This window comes from Zootoca vivipara, chromosome 5, assembly GCF_965207765.1.
Source record: "Zootoca vivipara chromosome 5, rZooViv2.hap1.1, whole genome shotgun sequence".
NCBI classification, from domain to species: domain Eukaryota; kingdom Metazoa; phylum Chordata; class Lepidosauria; order Squamata; family Lacertidae; genus Zootoca; species Zootoca vivipara.
The window spans coordinates 55811296-55826619 of NC_142588.1; the positions used below are offsets into that span (position 1 = coordinate 55811296).

A 15324-nucleotide genomic window follows, 5' to 3' on the forward strand; every position below is an offset into this window, starting at 1 on the left:
TGTGTAAACACTCTGTCACAGAGAGGGAGGTTATTACAGTATCAGAACTGGAATCCTGGGGAGTCTGCATGGCAAAGAAACGGAAGGTTGTAGAGACGGCAGTGGTGCAGGAGCAACACCTCCTTGTTCACTGGCCTGAGGTATGGCTTGATTGGTTGACCTGGGCCATAAAAAGTGGCACTCTGCATTTCACCAGGTGCGTACAATTAGCTGGCAGATCCCTGGTTTTGTTGAACCTTGGAAGTCAGGGTGAAGATGGTGTTCAAGATGAGGAATAGGAAAAGGGAGAATCCTTGTTCAAAATGGGGAGGCCGGTCTAGCATTGGGATATGCAACAGTAGAGGCGGGAACAGAGTTTGATAAGAGAAGTTATATGATTAAGATACAAAGGATTGTGGAGCAGGAGGACATCTCTCGTCCACACGAGATCTACTTGCCCAGCAACATCACAGAAGAAGAAAGAATAGAACAAAAAAGGTAGAAATTGTAGAAACAAAACTATTTTATCTTGTGGATTCAGAGGGAGCCAAGTGTTATGGTACCAGGGGAAAATCCTAGCATGGCTGAAATCTCCAGGAAAGGAAGACTCCAGAGACTCTAGACTCAAAAAGAAACATGTAGATCCAAGAGCATGTCAATTGGGAGATGTCAGCATGCTTCTACCAAGGTCCAGAAAAAACAATTTGTTGGTGAGCCAACTACAATATGGGTCTGATTACTTTAGCACAGTAATTTGTAACTCCCAGAGGTTCTCAGCTAATAATCTGGTAAGGTCCAAGGAAGTTAAAGAGGCAACTCTTCTACGCAGAGTATTAACCCAGAGCTAGATCCTGACAATCCCATAAATCTTGGCTACGTGTGCCTCCCAGCCGCACTCCCTGTTGGCCCCAGTTTTACTCAAAACATGTGCATTTTCAATGTTGTCAGTGTCTTGTTATCAGCATCAGCCTTCCAGCTTTGGCAGTTCTCAAGAGATCCTGCCGGTTGGTGCTTGTGTGACATTGCAATGTGGCATTGCCATTCTTCAGTTACACATGAACACGCTCACCAGAATCAGATAAGCAGCGTCAAACAGAAGTGTTCAGAGAGAAAAGAAGTTCAGGAGAAAAAAGGTAGTCTCCTTTTAGCCTGAATACCTGGGGGACTTAGCATTCCACATGGGTCAGTCTTTTATGCCCTAGATCTCCATCACATCATAAAACATCAAAAAAGCTATCCAGTACAAGCTTCAGTACAAGGCAGAACCACCAGCCTCCAGAAAATCAGCTTACAATGTGCCACAAACCAGCTGTGGATGCACCACAGATGGAAGCCTACAAGATAAAGAGCTCAAGGAGACTCAAGCCAATGAGTCAGGCCCCCTTTTGCAGAGGGGACTACTTCCTGGCCCATATATGATAAGCAGCTAGTCCCCAAATCATACAATTACAGCAAACAACTTATTTATTTATTGTGACAATGCCAGGCCCATGGATGTGATGGAATCCCAGTTACAACTGGCTTATTTAATTGACCCTCAGTACTAATCGTTGACATGGACTAGGGAACACAATACTTTTGTGGCAATATTGGTGGGGCAATAACGTGTCTAGATGCTATATTTTGCCACAGTCAAAGCAATGCCATTGTTGGGGGTTTCAGGTAGGTCTCCTAGATGGCTTTACACCCAAGGCCAGCTCTACCAGGAAATAGAGTGAGACAATCACCTCAGCTGAGACGCAGGGAGCCTACAGACCTAGACGTGGCATGTGGCCCACCCTGCCCCACCCTCAGCCTTCTGTCCTCAGGTGCTGCAGAAGACCCTGTCCCATTCCTAATGTCAGAGGTAGATTTAACTGTGTTGGTGGGGAGAAGAGTTGTATCTGGAGTTGTCAGTTGAAATTAGTCTTGTACTTTGAACTTTGGTTGAATGGAGACATGGCTTACTAGGACTTAACTCTGGAACAATAAATGCTACTGCTGCAGCTGTTCCAGTTTGTGGCATTTGCCCTCCTCACAGACTAGTGAGGTAGCCTGGACTGGTGTGATTTACTCAGCAGTAGTTGCCAAGGGGGCTGGCTGGGTGCATAGTAGACACACCACTGAAGAATATTGGAATGGCACACAAAGTGTGGCTTTTGTTCCGCAACTTAGATTTCTGAAAGAGAAATCACAGAGAATTTCACGATACAGCAATCCTAAATACGTTTTTATTGAAGTTATGGCCTATTGATTGAGTTGAAGTTTCTCCTCCCCCACTTCAATTCTGTCACCTGCAGCAGGTGAAAGTGAGCCCATGGGGACCTACTGACTCTTTATATATATATAAAAAGAGACTTGTGACATCTTACAGTCTAACATGTTTACTGTATGTCACAATAAACCTGTCAGTCTTTAAGATGCCACAAGAGTGTTGCTCTTTGCTGCAGTAGCTTCATAGCAGTGTTGAGGGTGTGTGAATTTATTTTTGTGATGATCCCCTGAGCTACTGCTTTTAGAAGCCTATTGTTGGCATATGTCTGTCTCAATAGACAATGGAGTCCGCCTCCGGGGGTGAAGTCAAACCACTGTGTTAGTAGCACCAAAGGGACCTGCCTGGGATGCAAGCCTGGGCAATGTGTATGGAGGTCCTGGGCTGCCCAGACTACAAGTCCCTGCTCTCAGCTTTGTTGATGTGGCTCAAAGGAAAGCAGAGCAATACATCGGGCTTCAGCTTGACTGCAGAAATTGCCGGAAGGAGGTGTACAAGACACCATCCAATCATCTTAGGGGTTCCACTCCAGATTTGTGTAGGGTTTACTCCTTAGCCTTTTCTTCTCCCAAAGATATCTCGCAAAGCAGTGGAGTTGTGGAAAGTATATAGATTTATTATTATTATTATTATTATTATTATTATTATTATTATTATTATTATTATTAAAAATACTCTGAGCATGTGCAAAGTGCCTTTCCTTCAAGCAACCACACATATGTTCCACAGTGCAGGCGATGGGCTTTCTCCTGTTGTCCATCTTCAGGATTTGCCTGTGTGGGACCTTTCACACGACCCAAAGACCTTGATTGTCTAATCTATACCCGGACGCGCGCCTTCTACTTCCTCGGGGATTGCAAAGAGTACATGTGAACAAATGCAGAATACGTTTTCCTCGCCGATGACAGAAACGCACGTGTGATTCACGGGGAGCGGGTGTGTGGGAATGCTTTATAGGCTCCGGACAGTCACAAGGCGCTTCTTCCCAGCCGCGTTACACCCCAGCACTGCAGTCAATGGCAGCACGGAGAGGCGACTGCGCGAATGCCACTGGTCGTTTCGTAGGCGCTGTGAACGGCATCCGCCATAGGAAAGAAACAGAACGCGAGAGAATGAGAAGACACTTGCGGGGCAGGCACTCCTACCCCTCCTCCGGACTACATTTCCCAGCATTCCTCGCCATGGAGGGGCGGGGCCAGGCTGGGGGCGGGCGGAAGCGGCGAAGGCGGAAGCAACAGAGCCAGCACGACCCTACCGTGCGCCCGGTAACTTGTCTCTTCCCCATCCCCCAAACTTTCCTATATCGGGTCCTAAAAGCAGCTTATTTGCCTTCCTCCTGCCCTTTCCCCACTTTAGGACTGGACGCCCCTAATGCCCTTTATCGACACCTTTTGCTCTTGGTCCTCCCCAACCTGCGATGCTCCTCCATCCCATAATGTGACGGGGACTATTATTGCATCCTCCCCGCAGAACCTTATTGCACTCGAGCAACAGGTGGGGAGCAATTTATTTCCACCAAGGAAGGGGCTGGGGCTTAAACTTCAGATATTTTATTCGTCTCTGCATGTACTGTAATATCCAAGATCACTTTTATCTATATAAAGCAATAGGCGGGTTGTATTTTTACCTGGAAGCCCCACGCTGACTGGAAAACCTTGCCCCGTGGTTCAGGTGGGGGCTAGGTCGTGCTGTGGTTGCTGTCCAGGGAGATTCAACCTTGTGTTAGAACTTTTCCAGACGGGCGTCGTCTTTGCGCATTACAAGGGCAATTGTTCAAAGGGATCCGGGCGGGCCTCTTCCTTCAGGTTCACATTTTGCTAGGGGGTTATTGCATTTCCCCATCGCGCATGCCGCAACGCTTTGTCACTGGGTAAATCTTTCTTTCCTTAGTATTGTACTCCCTCTAGAAGCTTGTGAGTTACCTCGTGAAATACAGTTTTGCAATTATGATGAGCTTCGGTTGGATAATGCCTGTGACATCAGTGGCATTGAGGAGCACAACTCTTCCTGACGTTTGTGCCTTTTTAGAGAACTCTTTTTAAAGTCGTATTTGCCTTTCATTGCTTTTTTAATCGGAAATTCCAGAAACGTGCTTTCTTGATAGTTGCTTAAATGCTGAGTGCTTCTCCTCTCTGGTACTGGAACACACACACACCAGACCCACGAGGTTTCTGTTGCTTTTTTATTTTTTTAAAAATGGTGCTCCTACTCATCCCCAAAAGCAATCAACGTGGTATTTTCCTCACCAGCAGCAAGTCTACTCTATGGCTGAAATCCTATGTATCCTGTCTCAATGGAAAAGGCATTTAAAAGCTGTGGTGAAAGGATTCAAGATGCTTATGTAAATTTTAACATCCTTTTTAGTGGGCAAATAGCAACTGTCCACTGAGAGAACTTAGTTAATTTTGCAACAAAGCATAGGAGAAAAAGTAGCCCCTTAGATACATTGGCTCAGTTTCTTAAAGCCTTCTAGTTCACAACCAGCCTGATGCCTGGAAGATAATAGAAGCCAGTACGTACAAATATATGCATCTGGGCAAATTTACTTTGTGTAAGCGTGATAAAAGAATTTCAGTTATTCTCTCCCCCCCCCCAACTGCCCTGCATGATATTCAGTTGTCTCTGTCTATAGTTTCTGGCTTACCTTTGTGTGAGATGTGAAAGTATCCCTGGAATATATTAGATTAGCTTAATGCAGTTGCAGTGATGAGGGCCCTCAATATGTTGTCAGACTACAGCTCCCATGATTCCCAACCATTGGCTGTTCTGTGTGTCGTTGATGGAAACTGGAGTCCAGCAATAACTGGAGGACCACAGGTTACCCATCCCTGGTACAATGAACTGTCTTTGAAACTCCTTGTGCCAGATTTCCCAACCACCACACATCCAGACTCCTGGTCTTAGGAACCCTCTTGCCTGGAGGGTCTCAGAGACTTTGTGCTCCTTACTGTACGTGGTTCTCCTGCTCTGAGTTCTGGCAGTGCTTTGTGTTCTCCCTGCCTTTTAACTGGTGCTGCATTTTGGGAAGGTCATCACTGCCCCTCACCCACCAGGTGAGCCCTTTTCCTGTGCATTTTGGACAGGGGGAAATTATGTGAGCAGCAGCTATAACCCTTTTGGGTACAATGGATGAACCATGGTAACCGCCGGGACTTTATTGAATTAGAAAAAAAGATTCTGTTTGTCAGAGCCCCTGCAGGAGGGAAGTTATATAGTGTCCCTCAGAAGAGCTGCGGCGTACCTCCCTCCTCTCCTGGCGTACTCATAGTCCCAGGCACTCGATGCCTCATAAAACACACATCCCTTCGCTCCCAGCCGCCAGGCTGTGTTTTTCACTGTCTCCTGCTAGCGCATGCCATAAGTGCCATTTTTCATTGTGGTGTTTTCAGCTCTCTTGTCTTGTTCACAGGCGGCTGGTGGTGGCCAGCTATGTGGTGGTTCATTTTCTGGCAAGAACAGTGCTTGTGCTGAAATTAAGATGGGGAGAAGTGTTGGGTAGTCCTTTAGTAAGCAGAGGCCAGGATTTAGTCAGTGGCATAAAAATGGTTCTGCTGACAAGTTGGTGTGTACATGACCAGGCTTTTGAACTTTGCAAATTCTTTCATTAGGCAAGCACATGTAGCAACTACTAAGCCTAACCAGTGTATAAATTATGCTATTTAAAGTGGATGCCAGTAACCTAAACACATAACCTATGTGCTGATTTTCTGGGATTTAGATCCTATTGTCATTTCAGATTACAATCAAAATAACAAAACCTAGGACTCTGCTGTTGAGTACATGAATGAATCCCCAATATGGAAGCTGTGAGCAGCATGGTGTCCTCAGACACCCTTCTGAGCACCTGCCTTTTTGGCCATTTGTGATGGGGGGGCAGTTCCCTGTTTTCCTCCCCAATGTGTTGTTTTCTTTGGGATGCATGTAGGTATTCCACTTGTTTTAGGAGCATGTCTCTGGGCATCACCAGTTCTTCTTTTGTGAAATGGGCATTTTGTGGTGCCCACTACAGTTTTTTAGATTTCCAAATGTGTCCCTGGCCCCAGGAGGTTGAAGGCCCCTAGTTGAATCCAATTTCTGGATAGCATTTAATGTATGCTTACATCTCTTTTTCTCTCTCTGAACTCCGTTTTTTAAAGTTGCGAACACCCTATTTCCATTATGTGTCCCAAACCGAATCAACTGTGTTTCTCCACTCCTGTTAAAATGCTCAGTCCCTACTTGGGGAAGAAATTCACACAATTAAGAGAGTGAGATGTAAGCATAGAGGTCCTGGGGGGAGCACAAAGTGACTGGAGGGAAATTGCAAAGAGAGTAGCAAGCAAGTTAGATGACTGTCTCCCTCCCATGTTTTCAAGATTTTCTCTGCAGCCTAGGAGACTCAGCACCCACTGCCCTTTGCAAAAATAGAATTCTGTGGATTCCAGCTTCTGACCAGTGAACTCAGTTTTCTAATGGGCGAAGCTGTTGAAGCTGCGGCCCATGCTTGAGGAATTGTGGGCTTCACGTTTGCTGTGTGGGCTTCAAGTGGGTGTGTGGGGGGAGGGCCAAGCAGGCATCCTTTGGCTTAGTGGGCATGAATTATTCTCAGGAGTGTGGGTACTAGGGCCGGGTCAGGAAGGGCAGGCAGTACAGACAGCCTCTCACTGTGAAGCCTGTCTGCTGTCCTGCAAGAGCTGCCACTAGGGATGGCTTGAGGCCTATTGCCATCCCTCTTTAGCCTCTGCAGTCTTGGTGAGCCTATATGGGCCCTGCACAACAGAAGGGCTGCTGCTTGTGGGAGAGGGGCATACTAAGTGTTGAAAATGGCTGCCTGAGCATGGAACTGAAGGAAAGGAGGAGCTTGCTGAAGTTATTCATGGAGAGGCATCTTGCGCATGGGAGATCAGAGGTCTGCCCACCCCTGAGAATGTCACTTCCTTTGGCCTCTGCCTCTTTTAATCTGCCAGGTCTACCCCACCAATTCCATCCACTTTACCGGGTTCCTTTGGGCAAAGCTGATCTTCCTGATTCTGGGTGCATCTTGCCTGTCATCTCCCCTTCCTCTGGGGTGTGATGTTTCTGCAGCCTGAAATAGCAGCAGCTCTTTCATCATTGTCAGCTCATCGCCAATTTGCTCTCACCCTGTGTCTCTTTCCAGGTTTCTGTCCCTGCTCAGCGCCTGCATTTCCCGTCTCTGCAAGCTGTGCCTTGCCCGGTTGAATCGCGTCTTATTTCTAGCCTCCTTCACTTCCTTTGAATTATTTCCTTGTTCTCTCAGCTCTTTGCCGCAAATTCCCCTTTAGTGTCATCTGCAAATGTAATTGTCAGGCATTTGGGAAATAAAAATTGGGGGAACTTTCCCTGAAGTTCAGTTGCATCGAATTTTAATGCTGTTTCTCCACTCGGTATCTTTTTATGGCAATTCTGACGGAGTTGGTCTTGTGCTCTTTTAATCCTGATGCCCCTGAGCCCATCACTGTCACTTGTTCTTCATCTCCCCATTTTCTTATACCCTTGTATTGTTGCTATGCTTGGCAGCAGACATTTTAGAAATTGCATGTCCCTTTCCTCTGCCAGAAACCCAACCATGCTTAGGGAGAAGCTGCATTTAGAGGGCAATAAAAAAAGAAGAAGCTAGGTGGGGAATGCAATAACCAGCAATGCAAGGTGCCTCTTGCTTAGACACCCCCTCCTGCCATTAGCAATAGCTTATCTGGGGTACAGTCAGCTCACTAGCTAAACCTGACTTGGCCTGGTATGCATGTTATCAGGAGGTGCTGGTTTTTAGATGTATATGCGCTGGATTTTTTTCCCCACAAGGTCATTCCTCTCATCTTTTTAAATAATCTTATTCCTGTTGGAGTCCTTGTTATTTTCATCTCTCTCCCTTTTTATTGATGTGCTCTCTGGCTGGGCCTCTGCCCTTGATATATCAGTACAATCCTGCCTAATTCCCTTAGTTCTTTTGGTCAGACATTAATTCACTTTTCTCCGCTCTTGCATCGTCCTTTCCAAGCAGCCTTAAAGGAATGCCATTGACTCCAGACCCCATTCTTATGTCGAACTGGTGTTAGCGCTTAACTCAGGAGACGTGCAACGGGCAGAAAATGAACTGCTTCCTCTGTTGTGTCTTATTATTTTTAAGGAGATTTGTCTTTGCATGTTTGGAATTGCCTCGTGGAGTGCAATTGATTCCCTGTTCTTTGTGTAGGTCTTTATAGTTCATTGGGGAATCAAGTATGGAGGGCAAGAGGGTTTTTTCTGTTATAAAAGGAAAGAATGTGGAATAATATAGATGTGAAATTGTATGACTCTAAAAGGTGATTGAGAATCAGGGCAGGGGTGGGATATGGATCTCCTGCCATCCAGCTGGCTGGATTCAGAGCTACTTACGGGCTTTATGACAAGTGTTGCAAGTGTTCCTAAGGTGCAAGGGAGCATGACTGAGCCCCGAGGCAATGTTTTTCCGCTTCTGCTTTGCAGGCTGCTTCCTGATGGCAGTCAGCTCAGTCTTTCGCTGCTGAATGGGAAGCTTTACACTCTCTTGCTCCAACAGCAAGCGTAAATGATATGGTATTTATAGCCTTCCCTCAGACCACTGTATGAAAGATCCTGCAAGTGTTGTAGCCCTCCCCACCACAGAAGATACATCAACCCTATGCCCAGAAAGACTGGGGAAGGGGCAGTCATGGTCGGAGTGGTGCAGGCCAGCTTTGCCTTGTCTTGCAGGGATTTCAAAACAGAGGTTTTTGAGCTGCCTGTAAGGAAGTATAAAAGCCCTTAAGGAAGGCGTGTTCTGGCCAAAGCACATTGGGCATCAATGACTAGTGCAATTTTCTTCAGCATCCTGAGATTGGTTCTCCTGCTCTTTTTTTTGTATTTTTCATTGGATGCTTCCTATTCCCCCACCCCCACCCCATGGCATTAACTGGTTCCTGGCTTCTGAGTTTTGAATGTTGCTCGCTGTTGGATACTGCTTGTAAGGAAGCTTCATACCTGTCTAGAACCAACATTTCTTTTTTCCTGTACACAACAATGCAGATCTGAGTGCTAGGAGTTGTGTTAATGTACACAGCCCATTGTCTCAACTGCTAGACTTTCGTTAGCTATTCATAGGCATTCCCCTGGTCTACAAGGTGGGCTTTTCATGGGGGTGGGGGATTCTGATATTGGGGGTTGGCCCACTGCTACTTTATTTATTGCTGAGAGCAGGTAGGTGGGATTTTTTTTTGGTGTGTGAGAGATTATATTTAGCTTGTATTGCACCTCTCTGGCCTATAGTAAGGAACTTGGAGGAAAAGATGCTGTGCAGCCTCGTCATTCCTTTGCCAAGGTTTCCTCTTGCCATGTGCCTGGAGACTAAATGAGTGGCGGCGCCCAAAGGGCTTTCTAATTTGGGCTGTTTGGAGTCTCCTTGCACTTCTCTCTCTTTTTTATTAGCGTTATTAGTTTGGAAGAAGCACCCGTTCTGCAGCACGCCATAAAGAGTGACATTGTGCATGTGCGAGCGCTGAGTGACACCTGGTGCTGTCCCTCAAGGGCACTTTGCTGTTCCCCAAGCACCAATCAAGAGCCTCTCCCACTTTGCAGGAAGGAGGCGGGTGGGCAGATGGAGTTCTGGTCACTGCTGAGCCCAGGGAGGGCAGCAGCCGAATCCCTCGGGCTGGTAAAGGAGCCAGCGTGAGCTTTGCTTCCTCAGAGCTCTGGGGCAAGGGATATTAAGCACTGCCTTCCGTTCACTGCCCGGTCCAAGGGGTTGCCGTTTCTCTCCTGTGATCAAGGCTCTAAGGTTAAATATTCTATTGATGGAATTATGGATTGAGTGGAATCGGAAACCTCAAAGGCTAAAAATACAGTTTGCTGCCAGGAAGCAATATAGGCTGCTGGGAGCTCATGGGGTGCCACTTCAGCCTGTGCTGGATTCCTGGTCTAGGGGTGTCCTGATTACACAATAGGCTTCCCCCGTTTTTCCGATAAACAAACGAGCTCTCAGTTCCAAATAGCAGCGGCTTCAGGTCCCAGTTGCTAGTCCAGGCTGTGTTCATTTTACAGGATATCACTTGCTTTTTGCCAAGACAGGCGCGCCAATGGAATTATATTCCGAGGATGGCTTGTAGAGAAGGCTGTTTGTGTGCATTTTCATGTGGCACTTCTGCTTGGGTTTTCTCTGATGCGGTTGCTGGGTGGTTTAAATATATATTTATTTATTTTGCTAAGCTTGGGTCACTATGGCATTCTGGGCTCCTGTTGCTCAGCAGGCTTTGTCTTTTGTCTTACGTTTTTCCTTAGATCAGCCCCGCACAACCTGATGCCTGAGGACTGATGGCGGCTTAGTTGTGACCTCCTGGGAGAATTCCGAATGCCCCTCAGTGGTGGTCCTTTCCCCTGCTGTATAGGAAATCCCACCAAAAGGCCACTAGAATCTGAGCTTCCAGTGTCGCTTTGTCTACACTCCATCTCCTCTCTGTAGGTTCAGAGGCATGTGGAGGAGTTGGCACCAGCTTTTCCGGTCAGCTTGCCATGTCACCTGGCCTGCCTCAAGGTGCCTGTTGCTGGCAGAGTGGAAGCCTTGTGCGCTGTTGCCACTGATTTCCAAGAATGGAAGAGTAGATGTTGTAAGCAGAGGAACAGAAGCAAAGAAAGGCAGTGGAGGAAGAAAACACAGGGCAGGTGAATGGGCTCACAGGAAGTCTTATAGGGTGAGAAAAGAGGAAATGACTGGTTCGTGAGCAGAGGCCAGAGAAGAGGGCCATAGGGTGCTGATAGGAAAGAACATGGAGTGAAAGAGGTGAGGACCCTAAGAGACTTGATGTGATCCAGAAAATGAAGAGCGTTTAAGGTACAGAGAGAAAAACGGAGTAAAAGTGATGGAGGCTGCAGGAAAATGGGGTAACTGAGAGCTAGATAGACAAGAGCGTTTGGAGAGAGAGAGAAAGAAGGAGTGGAGGGTTCACAGAATACTTTTGAGAGAGATGCTTTGGTGCAGGGAAAGGAGCGCACTTGGCAATGGGATGCAGAGAGAGCTAAATATACGGTAATAGAGAATGGATTAAAAAGAAAACACAGTTAAAACGAGAAGAAAAACACTTGTGTGGTAAGCGTTAAAAGTCTCCCTCAGAGTAAGCTGAGGTGCATACCTTCAAACCAACACCATTCTTTCAGTTTTGGCCCAACGGCTGACTCAGCCTGGGAGCTGCCTTGTTGCTTCTGCGGTTCTTCAGCTCCTGCCCTGCCCCTCGTTGCGGACTTTAGCGCAGAAGTTAGTGCAGCAAGTTGGAAGTTACGTTGCTCGGTGTAGTGTGAAAAGGAGACACGCCAAGGGACACTGATTCGACCCTCTTGAGCATGAAATGGGTTGGTGCCGAGGCGTGGCGGGGGGCGTCTGATGGAGTGTGTAATAGACTGCGGATGCGAGGGAGATACAGGATCCAAAGAAATGGAATTTGTGGGCTGCAGTTTCTCTCCCTGCCCTTAAAAACAAACAGAACAAAACAAATCTCTGCAGAGGCTGATGCAGTAGCCATGGCCTAGCTAGGTTTCATGTAGCACAGGCCAGGGTGCTTGAAATAAAAATTTTTTAAAGCCCTGCTGGTCCATCTACTCCAACATCCTGTTCTCACAGTGACCAACCAGATGGCTGTGGGAAATCTGCAAGCAGGAAGCAAGTGCAAGAGCCTTCTCCTCTCCAGTTTCCATCATTCAGAAGCATTACTGCCTTCAACAGTGGAGACAGAGCCTACCTGTCATGGCTAGTATCCATCGACAGCCACATCCTCAATGAATTTGTTCAATCCTCTTCTAAAGCCAGGAGGTTGCTATCACTGTGTGAGTGAGTTCCATAGTTTAAATATATGTTGATGAGGCCAAGTGTTCATCTAGTCCAGCATGCTGCTTCTAAGTGTGGCCAGCCAGTTTCTTCTGGGGCACCTGCAAGCCCAGGCATCAAGGCCTCAGCTCTTCCCCATTCTTTAAGGTCCCCCCAAGTGGCAGTTATTCAGGGGCATGTTGCCTCTAAAGCTGTAAATTCCATTTAGCAATCCTGGCGAAATAGCTGCTGACTGACTTCCCCCCTACTCCTCTGAAATTTCTCTAATCTCCTTTTGAAGCCTTCTAAGCCAGTGGTCATCACTATGTCCTTTGTGGCAGTCAATTTCCAGTTAATTATGCGTTGGGTGAATAAGAGCTTCCTTTTGTGTGTCCTGAATCTACTGCTAATTAGTTTTAATTGTATGATCTGAGTTCTTGTATTGTCAGAGAGGGAGGAAATATTCACTTTCTCCCTACCATTTGCATTTTAGAGGGTGGCCGAACCCCCTTTTGGCATGACCCTCAGGGGTCCCCTCCAACTCTGCAATTCTATGAATCTGTGTCTCTACTCTTAAGTTGTCCTTCTCTGTACCTTTTTCAGCTCTGCAGTATCATTTTAGAGATGGGGTAACCTGGGCTGTACATACAGCTTTGCCATCCTGTGAACTGGATTTCATTTGATTGCCTCGATAAGGGCAGCTTGACAAATGCTCCTGCTTTCACACGTGACACAACAAGCACAGCTGCTGTGTGTACATTGATGTTACGCTAGTATTACCATGTAATAAATGAATGTTGCGTACCATCTGGATGGGTCTGGGAACTTGGGGCAGGGCTCCCAAATCTATGTCCACATTTTATGGGATGTCCACACAGTGTACATGCCCATCAGTGTACATCTAATAGGTGTATTTGCCGTATAAAGGGTTGTTGTTGTTGTTTAGTCATTTAGTCGTGTCCAACTCTTCATGACCCCATGGACCAGAGCACGCCAGGCGCTCCTGTCTTCATAAAGGGTAGACGTTCCCAAAGAGGGTGCAACAAGGAGAACCAGAGGTGCTTGAAAAGGCTACAAATTCTGACTTCCGTAGGCTTTTAATGGAAGGCATGACAGGCTGTGGCTCTTCAGACCATAGCATGGTGCAGGTTGTGCTGCTTTGTGATGGGTGGCAGGGCTGTCTCGGCACAGATGACGGACGACTCTCCGGTCAGATGAGCAGTGGTGGGGTGGGAGGAGATGGACAGATAAGCCGTTTTCAGGAAGGCTTACAATTTGCAGGCTAAGTTTGGGCTATCTGAAAGTGTTGGCTCCGCACAAGACTTGTTGCATCAGTGGAGTGTAGGTCAGGGAAAACCAACCTCCTTGTTCTCAGCACTACTCTATTCCCTGGACTGTACGTTGTCCAGAGCTGGAATAACCTCATGCCTGTCCCTGATTCTATAATTAGTTTGGCTTTGTAGATGTGGGTCGCATGTGATCAGATGATACAGGATTATTAATAGGGAAGGGGAACTGGGGCTGATCCTTTCAATCATCATCATCATCATCATCATAAATTTGTTTATTTATACCCCACCCATCTGGCTGGGTTTCCCCAACCCTAACCCTAACCCAGCCACTCTGGGCGGCTCCCAACAGAATATTAAAAATAGAATCAAACATTAAAAACTTCCCTAAACAAGTGGCAGGTTGGCAGTGAAACAGACGTAGACTCATAGCTTCTTTTTCCTTATGAGTAAAGCTGTGTAGTTTTCTTTCTAACAATGCAGTTCAAAATTTGGTAGCATTATTGGGACCTTATTAAGTTGCTTTGAGGGCCAGAGACAAGCTGCCAGTTAGCTATTCCTGGTCTAGGTGATGAGAGGGTCACTAATACTGGTGATTAAATTTTATTTTTATTTTTGATTCTGTTCCAGAGCCCCCACTGCTTAAAATACGTATTGTATTCTTTGGGGTATTTGTTTCCAGACTTCCTGGTACTGAGTCTTGAGCTCTCGGATGCATTGCAGTCACGTCTTTTCTTTATCTCCATGATCATCAGGCCTAAAAAGCATTGAAGAGAACCTGAGACCCCCTTTGTTTCAGCAACTGTGACTGTAAGGAAGCACTGGAATCAGCAAATGTCAGCAGCCCTAAGATAATAAATGTCCCCAGATTCACTTTGCCATCTTGATGTTGGATTGTGGCTGGCCTGAGAGCAAGCCCAGTTGACTTTCAATCTTAAAAGCCACCATTATGTTTTTAGGTGGAGAACTCTGCCTTTCCCCTTTCAGCCCTCCCATCTTCACTTTTCTGGGGCTCTTATGCCCTCTTCTGCTAAATGTTTGGGTTTCCTCAAGGCTGCCTCCGCTCTGCATGGTGCCCAGTTCTGTATCTGCCACCCAAATGGTTTTTGTGACGTGGTTATGAGCAGGGCTTTTGTGTGCCATTGCCCCTAGAGAGCAGTAGCAGGCTTTGTTGCCATGAGAGACCCCCAGAGCACCCAGTTAGCTGAGCGCAGCTCCTTGTTCACAGTGGGTGTGGCTGTTCGGAAAGAAATAGATTATATTTTGTGCTGAAAAATGACTCCTCTGGGCTGAAGCTGTCTTCATGATACGTTCTTTTCTCACCGAGTCAATAAAGATGAAGGAGACTATTCTGCAGGTGAAATTAGCTTATTGGAGAATGGAAAAGATCCAAGAGCTCTGCCGGCTTCTTGGTGAGGAAATGGATTGGTTTCTTTGCTAGATTCCTTGCAGTCTGTGTAAAAAGTTTGCCCCTGGGTGCAGGAGATAATGTTTTAGCAGCTTGATGACCTGCACCCGTGCTAACTCATGCTGCATGAAAACCATTTTGCTCACCATCTAGGGAATCCTCTCTGTCCTTCTAGTTTTTTGAAGAGTTGGTTAGGCTCCAGGTTAGGAATGAGGACACCGTGACCTTCCAGATGTTGTTAGATCAGCCCCAGACGGCATGGCTGATGGTCAGGGATGATTGGAGTTGTAGTCCAACAGCATCTGGAGGGCCCCATCTCTGCTTTAGAGTGATAGTCCTGTGCAACTTGGGAGACAGCAGAAAAGGACTGTGTCCACCATCTTTGTCACTGTGGCTACTAGCAGTTTGATCTGATATCTGTCCAACAAGAACTTGGGCACAAGTTGCCTTCAAGCGTAGAGCAGGCATCTTGCCCTGTGAATGCTCTCTTGGTTCCAGGGCTGGACCATATCTGGTTTTCAACATTGCTATATATCACTAGCTAAGCATCACGATATACTGATATAGCACTGATATATGTGTCTGAAATAAGGCGGGAGCTCTGGCTTTTTCC

The 15324-nt window shown here is 46.7% G+C and overlaps 1 protein-coding gene across 2 annotated transcripts in view; it reads left to right on the forward strand.

Annotated features, from left to right (window-relative positions):
• Window positions 1-3442: 3442 nt before the first annotated feature.
• R3HCC1L (R3H domain and coiled-coil containing 1 like) overlaps window positions 3443-15324 on the forward strand; it is a 34901-nt gene continuing 23019 nt past the window's right edge. Inside the window, exon 1 of one of the 2 annotated variants that reach the window (XM_088670660.1) lies at window positions 3443-3724. The gene's annotated coding sequence lies outside the window, so the exon portion shown is untranslated. The remainder of the gene's footprint in view (window positions 3725-15324) is intronic. The other variant, XM_035133045.3, reaches the window with a different exon arrangement.